This window comes from Symphalangus syndactylus, chromosome 20 (genome assembly GCF_028878055.3).
Source record: "Symphalangus syndactylus isolate Jambi chromosome 20, NHGRI_mSymSyn1-v2.1_pri, whole genome shotgun sequence".
Taxonomy (NCBI): domain Eukaryota; kingdom Metazoa; phylum Chordata; class Mammalia; order Primates; family Hylobatidae; genus Symphalangus; species Symphalangus syndactylus.
Window position 1 is genome coordinate 34,433,643 of NC_072442.2, and position 8,904 is coordinate 34,442,546.

The 8,904-nt window shown below is 39.1% G+C and overlaps 1 long non-coding RNA gene across 3 annotated transcripts in view; it reads right to left on the minus strand.

The window, feature by feature from the left end:
• Nucleotides 1-7,024, minus strand: part of LOC129469477 (uncharacterized) — a 73,412-nt gene extending 66,388 nt beyond the window's left edge. The window contains exons 1-2 of one of the 3 annotated variants that reach the window (XR_010118431.1): nt 6,955-7,024; nt 6,298-6,477 (exon numbers count right to left, since the gene is read on the minus strand). This is a non-coding gene — a long non-coding RNA (uncharacterized lncRNA). The other 2 variants (XR_010118433.1, XR_010118432.1) reach the window with 2 other exon arrangements.
• Nucleotides 7,025-8,904: the final 1,880 nt, after the last annotated feature.

The following is an 8,904-nucleotide window of genomic DNA, read 5'->3' on the forward strand; positions in this document are numbered from 1 at the left end:
AGACTTCTTGCCTTTAGGAACACTAGACAAGACATGAGCACTGCACATTGCAGCGGGGGGGTGCATTTTAGATATCAAAATCACCCACAAAAAGCACGGAAATGTGAAAAAGTGGCATTATATATATAGAGAGAAAAGGGCCCTTGTTTACAGCATGAGAGCTGAAACAAGAAGGCAGGACATACAGTTATTTGAGCTCACTGGGAAATGGGCGTCAGGCAGTTCTCAAATGCTGTGCTATGTTGTGCATATCCACAAATGATCACAAAAATGCCATAAGAATTGACTGATTAATTTGGAGGTTTGAAATAAATATTAGCAAGTAGGCAAAATTGCAAATATGGAATCTGTAAATAATGATAAGTGACTGTATGTGTATAAGTACACACATATATACATGTCCAGAGGAGGGAGTGTGTGGAGATATTTAATGTTGAGGCAGATAATACTGCTATCCCTATTTTATAAACCTGAGGCAGATAACACTGCTATCCTTAATTTACAAATGGAGGGATGGAAAACTTAGGTAAGCAGCCGAAAGCTATAAAGCTGGAAAGTCCTTAAACCAAGGGATTTGAAATCCAGAGCATGTTTATCTGATACTCAGTTAAGAGTTAACGGTTACTTTTTGTTTTGTTTTGTTTTTCTTTATTTTCTAAATAAACAAGTATTTATTGAAATACAACATGAAGGCAGGAAAGTACACATAGCCTAAGTGTATCCTTGATGAATTTCACTGAATGAAGAAGCCCAGGCAACCAGGACTGAGATCAAGAAACAGATCGGATACACTTGAAGCCTCTTGGGGATGTCTTCCTGTCACCACCACCCCACCAAGGGCAACCACTGTCTTCACTTCTGAGTATTAGTTACTATTTAAAATAAGATTCACACCTAGTGCCTCAACCTTGGTTTCTAATGCCATTCTTCAGTCAAAGGAACCAGGGCACCTTGGAGAAATGGCCAGCTCTAAGACTGAAGCAGGAACACCTAGGGCATCCTATAATGCCAGAAAACAAAGAAGTGCTAAGTACTAGTCACAATAGCAAAATCATGGAATCAACCTAAATGCCCATCAGTGGTATACCGGATAAAGAAAATGCGGTACATATACACTGTGGAATATGACACAGCCATGAAAGAAGAACAAGATCACGTCCTTTGCAGCAACGTGGATGGGGCTGGAAGCCACTATCCTAAGCGAACTAGCACAGGAACAGACAACCAAACACGGCATGCTCTCACGTACAAGTGACAGCTAAACATTGAGTACACATGTACACAAAGAAGGGAACAACAGATACCAGGGCCTGCTTGAGGGTAGAGGGTGGGAGGAGGGTGAGGATCAAAAAACTACCTAATAGGTACATGTTTATTGCCTGGGGCTGAAATAATATGTACACCAACCCCCCAAGACATGCAACTTATCTATAGAGCCAACCTGCTCATGTACCCCTGAAACTAAAAGTTCTTTTCATAAGTGTTAAGAAAAAAAAAAATCCACAATTATGGGCATGTCAAGAACACAAAGGGGCCAACAGAACATGCTCCCAATGGCTAACACTGGCACAATTTGGGCACAAAGATAAATAAAATCTTTTGGATTATAACTCATAACATGACATGAATACCCATGAGTCGATACTGATATAAATAAATGACTGACAAAATAAATAAATGGGGAAAAACAGACAAATCTCCAGTGCAGAAGAATTCCAACATATAAAGATAGTCTGCCCTTAAGAAGGTGAGAAATAACTATCCACTCCTTAAGTGTGAGCTATGCATAGTGACTTTCTTCCAGAGAATACTGTTCTCCATTGCTGCCCCAACCCTGATGGCAATCTACTCTTTACTGGCCTGTCTTTAATGACTTGCCTGTGGAGAAGAATTCAAGTATACTAGAAATACATCAAACTAAGATTCATAATACCTGAATTATTGCCTTAATTCTAACACATCCTATTGGATTAGTCACAAATTCTGATCCTCTCTGCAAAATCGACGAGAGAATTCTCTTTTGTCCTTGTAAGTTCTCATAATTGTGGTTATATGTACAGGCTCTCAAGGCTAAGTTCAAATACCAACACTGCTACTTACTAGCTCTAGGCCCCTAGATAAGCAACTTGATATCCTTCCACCTTAATATCCTCATTTATAAAGTTAATAGTAGTGCCTATATTCACGAGTTTTCATGAGGATTAAGTTACACGATACGTAAAATGTGTAGCATCTGATGTAGAAAACAAGCAATATATACTAGAAGCTAATAATAATAGCAACAATAATAGTATGCCTGCCCTTGGAAATCTACCCTGGTTCCGAGCATCATCTCCTTCAGACAAGTCTTGGTGTAACAGCAGAAATCTCTTCTGTGATTTCTTATGCTTTTCTGGCTTCTCAACCCCTATCTGTTGGACACATATTTTTCTTTAAATATATGGATACATTTCATTGACTGAGACTTGAGGTCCCAGTGGCCTGGGATCATTTTCCCCCTAATCAGTATCTTTGTAAATCCCTACTCTTGCTTCCTTATAACTCAGTTTTACAATGTACTCAGAGGGCTCTCTCGGGTTTCCTAATGCAGGATTTTTTTTTTTTTTTGAGATGGGGTCTCAACTCACTCTGTTGCCCAGGCTGGAGTGCAGTGGTGCGATCTCGGCTCACTGCGAGCCCTGACTCCCGGTTCACACCATTCTCCTGCCTCAGCCTTCCAAGTAGCTGAGACTACAGGCGCCCACCACCGGGCCCAGCTAATTTTTTGTATTTTTTAGTAGAGACGGGGTTTTACTGTGTTAGCCAGGATGGTCTGGATCTCCTGACCTCATGATCTGACTGCCTCGGCCTCCCAAAGTGCTCGATTACAGGCAGGAGCCACCGCGCCCAGCCTAATGCAGCATTCTTAAGGACCTCATTGTAGTGCCCAGTTTGGTCATAAGCTCTGACTGGAGAAACTGTAGTTTCTTTGAGTACACAAATAACTCTATAATTAGATTTCAGTCACACACACATGGCAAACATCTACTTATAGATCTTTAACACCTCGTATCTAGAAAGAGATTGAAGAAAAATATTTAACACACCCATTTCTTTACAAATAATGCCAAGTGGAAATGTAATATCTAATTATGGGCCTTGATTCAGTATGTAATTTCTACACGTATGTCATATAGTAGACAGTAAATTAGAAAAAAAATGAAATTCAAATGCTAAATTCATATATACTTTACTTTTCTATTAAAAAGTTTCTTAAAGATTCAAAGTAAGCTTCGAATTCTCTCCAACTGAGATGCAGACAACTTTGGCAAGCAATCGTGAGCTCCTTCAATCTCTACCTGCTCTCCCGCATGAATGCTTGCAAGCCAATTTCCATCAGCCAGGCAATTTCACAAGCTTTGCAAACTCTGTGTTCTCATTAGTGGTCGTTATTAAATATTTACAACACACAAAAACATGTGAACACCTATGGAACATCCACTAGTTTAAAAAAGCCAAATGGCCAGTTGCAGTATCTCACGCCTGTAATCCTGGCACTTTGGGAGGCCGAGGCAGGTGGATCACCTGATGTCAGGAGTTCGAGACCAGCCTGGCCAACATGGTGAAACCCCCATCTCTAATAAAAATACAAAATTACCCGGATGTGGTGGTACACTCCTCTAATCTCAGCTATTCGGGAAGCTGAGGCAAGCAAATGGGCATGTACACGAGGCAGAGGTTGCAGTGAGATGAGACTGCACAGTTGCACTCCAGCCTGGGCAACAAGAGAAAAACTCTGTTGTAAAAATAAATAAGTAAATAAAAACAATTTAAAAAGCCAAATGTTGATAATGAATTAAGCTCCACCCCATCAGTCCCTCCCCATCCAACAAGAGTATGAAATCTGTGAAGAGGTTAATAGAAATTATCCTCTTATAAAGATGAGGAAATATAAGGTGATGTCTGGTAATGTGCCCAAAGTCATAACAAAGCAAATGGACATTCAGTCACAAGTGACTATAAAGGGAAATTCACAGCCAGAATTTGTTGGACAAATCATGAGCAGAGTAAGTTCAGAGGGTGAAGAGAGAAACAGGGCTTTAAATCAGAGTAGGGAAATTCTTCAAAATCAGCAGTGTTTGTTATTACTTCACAGTATGTGGATTTATTTCCCAGATTGTGACAATATGGAAAGACAGCAAGGCCAAGAAAACCCTGGACTTTGAATCCAAAAACCTGGATTTGGATATCTGCTATACTTACTAATCAAATGTGACATCAGGAATGAGTCAGAAAGTGTGGTAATGTATCAGTTAGCACTCAGCTGCCAATAGGGGCGTCAGCACAGTTAACTTTTAATTATCTCACACACAGTGAAACTCTAGGTAAATGGTTCCAGATTTGGTGCAGTAACAAACTGATGTGATCAGAGATGTAGGCTTCTTCTTATTCTCCCTTCAACCTTTGTATCATTTCTCTATCTTCTATCATCCAAGATATGCAATGAATTTTTTTCCCCTTAGGCTTATTGCCTCATGGGTTAGACCAAGATAGCTGCCACAGAGCCACAATCATTCTCTGGCAGAATTGCATTCATGGCAGGAAAATGGGGCAAGGGGCAGAACCAGGGAGCCATCTTTTTGCCCCTGACCCTTTCCAAAGAAAGAAACACCTTTCCTAGAAGCCCCTGAGTGGAATTCTCCTTAGATCTCATTGGTAACATCATTGCCCTGAGGTGCGAGGGCAATCATTTACCAATCCTTGAAAAATAACTTTTCCAGGAAGAAAATGAAATGATTCAACTGCTTGATATTCAGCTAACAGTATCCATCAAGGATATCCCTTGTTATTAATGGAATTGTGTGCGAATTCATGTCTATAGTATGCACACAGTCACACATATGTTTTGATCGTAAAACAATTGGGATACTTATGCCCTTTTAGCAGAGTGGAACAAAGTAAATGTGACCAGAGATTTCTACCCTTTTCAAATAAATAAATAAATAAGGCATTTTAAGATTATTTTAGAAATAATTTGCTAATAACAATTACTCTTAAATGTTCCTTAAACTTTACACATGTGCTTAAAAATAATAAAACTATTTGTGTAGTAATCACAATTTTAGTCATATGAGCCTTAACAGGTTTTGTAACAATCACTGAGGATTGACTACACCTGTGATTAAAGCTATTTTTAGTTTTATTTTTATGACTTATTACACTATTTTTCAGTGTTTGCTTTTTAAATAATTGTTAGAGGAAATATATAACCTTTTATAAAAGTAATTTGGGGTGTAAACTAATTTTTTCTCCTTCTAGTTCAGACGTTTTGTTGCTATAGAGAAAATGAATGCAAATTATCAGAAAGGTAACTAGGTAATAAGCTTAATGTCTACTGGGAATGAGGAAAATTAAATTCCTCTTATAAAATGGAAAAGTTATTCCCCTCTGCCGAGCATCATCGAGATATATAATACTCACATATAATACTCACACAGAGATTTGCCTAAATTGACTACAGACCATTGTAAGAAAAAAAAGACTCAAAAAGATAAAACCAGAAGATGAGTGAAGATAAATCTCTAGTTGTTGCAAAGACCCAAGAAATACATGAAACAATTAGTTGCCAATGACTTGGCAACTAATTTCAGGGACTTTGAGTGCCATATGTCTTGAAGAACAAGAACTATACTTCTAAAATGTCAACAAATTATAAAAGAAATAAAAGTAAACACAGGTTAGATTAAGCAATGGTTGATCATGGTTAAGGATTAATGATCACACCTAGATAATTGATTTATTTAAATGTACACACATTGATCTTTGAAGACAATGTAATATAATGCTGCTATAAAGAGTTGCTCTTTTTTTATTGATTCTTAAAAGAAAGATATAAATTTAAGTGTTCAAAAGTCTTACTAAAACTCCACACCAACTGTCCATGAAAAGCAACAGTTCTTAAGTTGTTCCCTTTTATGCCTCCAGCATCTAGCACACAATAATATTCTTGGTAAAATAGTACTTTTTACTATTTTTATGGTATTTTTTTCAATAGTATTTTTTGATAAAAATGAGCCATTTCATTTTGGTAAAAATAAAATCACAAATATGAAACTGCAGTTTGCTTGAAGGCAAATTGATAGAAATAAGTTTTCAGTGGTAAGATGAGAGATATTAACATGTAAAGGAAAGCTGCAAATATCTCCATAGCCCAGGAAAAAATGCAAAAAGATATTGAGCAGCCAGGATCTGTTACTCCACAGAAGAGCTGTATCTCTTTATGCAACATTTAGTAATTATTTCTAAGCAACTACTTACCTGATTCTTTCAGAATCATTTAGGTGGAAAATTCAGGCTCTTTTCCCTTAAACTTGTATGTAACTCCCTCTCAAGAGCAGAAAACTCAGCCTCCCACCGTCTTCCATGAACACAGGATTTAGGAGAGGAAGAGACTTCCTGTTACCTCCTCATTGCTTTTCCAAAGCACAGCTCCCCAACCTTGAAATAAAAACATCCGTGTTGAGGCTTATGGTACCCAGCTTTACCGGTCTCTTCTATTAACTGCCTGACTCTCTCCCTGACGTTTGTGGAAGATTTGCATATCTAGTAGCTGCCTGCTTTTCTTCTCTATCTCTGTTCCTGAAAATGCTGCAGATGATATCTGTGTCTTAAAAGGGATGATTGACCTTATAACCTGGCATTAAGTACTTACTACCCTTGAACTTCTCAACTGCAGACTTTACCTCCAAAGCCCACTGAGCCACCCCATTCCATGGCAACTGTAGGGTGTGGCCTTTGCTCTGAAGTGTTCAGCTTTGCCTTGTCACTGCAGGCTCGTAGCCTTCTCTCTCACTCCAAGCTTGAAATCCATCACTGTTGCATTCTCGATTTAAAAATCTGGTCTGCACCCTCCTCTCAGCACATAGAGCTCTCTGCAATCTGTCCACTGTCTGTTTGTCTCCCCGCATTTCTTACCCCACACAAACAGACTCGCCCCTTTCAGACATCCTGAAAAACTGTGTTTCCAGTGTGGCTTTGAGCTTCCAAAGTGGTGTTGCTTTTGTCCTGCTTTTTCTCTTTTAGTTTACTCCTACTCAGTCCTTCAAAACTGACCTGAAAGTATTCATTTCTGTTAAAAGCCTTTCCATGCTCCGTCTGTGCAGTCTGCTTTATTCCCTCCTTCTTCCGGCTCCCAGAATATCCTTTATATAAGTCTTGGGTACACTCGCTAAGGCCAGGAGGACGCCTTGTTCACATTAGTAACTGCAACACCTGGGACAATGTTAGGAAGACAGTAGCTAGGACAAGCCTTGAGGATGCTTTCCAGAAAATATTAACACCAGAGAAACTGAAAAAGAGGACATAATTCCAAGTTTAAATTTTTTTCTGCTGTACACTTTATACTGGTTTGCTAATACCGTTAGATATTTTTATTCACCCCTAGATAGTGGTTACATTTTATCCCCTTAAGGGCTGTTTTTAAAAATGTGAAGAAACTCACTACTTCAGTCACCAGTTGAATTATTTAAAACAAGAATTATTTAAAACAAGAAATCTGAGTTTGATTCTGCTTTCATAAAAGAAGCAAACCAGCAAAACAGGTCTTTTAGAATTACTATATTATAATAGTTTAAAATAGAAACGCAGCTAGCGCATTTAACACTTAGTCTTCTTCTCCATATCTTAGTTCTTTAAAATCATCACCAGTCCCCTGGTAGTTGAAAAATTGAGCTGTAACTCAATATGTGCCTTTAATGGCAGAATCCTGGGTCAGTCCATTAACCTATTTTGCTCTCAGTTTCCTCATTTGTAAAATGAGGAGAAGAGAGTGGATAAGTGATTTTTCAAATGTTTTATTAATTGGCAGAACTCCCTTCTTTTTCCCAAAGGAAATGTTACCAGGAATCCTGAGACAGGAAACCTGAAAGGCAGGATGGAGAAGATTCAGCTTCCCTCTCTCCCTCCAGGCACATCCCAGAATTCTAGGAATGAGAATTGGAAAACTAGCTCAGAGGGTCCTATTTTGAGTCTTTCACAACAATCCTGGCAGGTCCTGGAGTGGACCTGCAAGAAAGGATGAAATGAAGGCAGGTATGCTAAGCTGATAGCCCACCTTAGCTCAAAGGGAAAAGAACACATTTTTCCTAGTTTTAAGTCTGAAAGTGGAATGAGAGCTTAGTCCTGAGATAACCTTGGAAAAATCTGTCCCCACCTCCAGGGTTACAATGTTGACTCCTTGAATGGTATTTCTGCCCTGCATCTTAACTTCCCTGGAAACCCCTCTGCCTGCTCTGATCCCTGAGCCCAATTTAACCTCTTCCTTCTCATCTTCCTCTTAACCCACCATATGGCTCCCAACACCCACAATTTGGCCCACGATCCCTTCCCTCTATGACCGACCGGAGTGGGCAGTCCTGATTCAGGAAACTGGGGTTATAGTCACTGAAAAACAGATGGCAATAGGACAAACTTTGGAACAAAGGATCTCACGGGTCCTTTATGACCTAAAATCTCTAAATCTCTTGCATTGTCTTGCTCAATTGAAATAAGCCGGGGCTTTGTATTTCCTCTCATCCGCATTCAAAGAGCCGGCGCTGATGACACTTGATTTTCCTCACTCTTCGTTCCTAAGGCAAAGTGAGATGCTTTCAAAACTAGCTCTAAATTTGGTTCATTTTCACTCTTTGGAAAAAAATAAGAGAGAGAGAGAGAAAGAGAAAGTCTCACTTTCCTACTCCTACAACTTATTTTAAAATTTGAAGAGGAATTCCCACAGAACTCCTGCAGTTTAAAAAAAAAAAATCTATTAGCCTGCAAAAGGTCCACAAATTCTTCGGCACCCAAATCCTAGCCGGCAGCTGGTGCCACACGGTTCACTATTATTATCCCAGCCTGGGATTCACTTGTAAAAGCCTCACACACAGT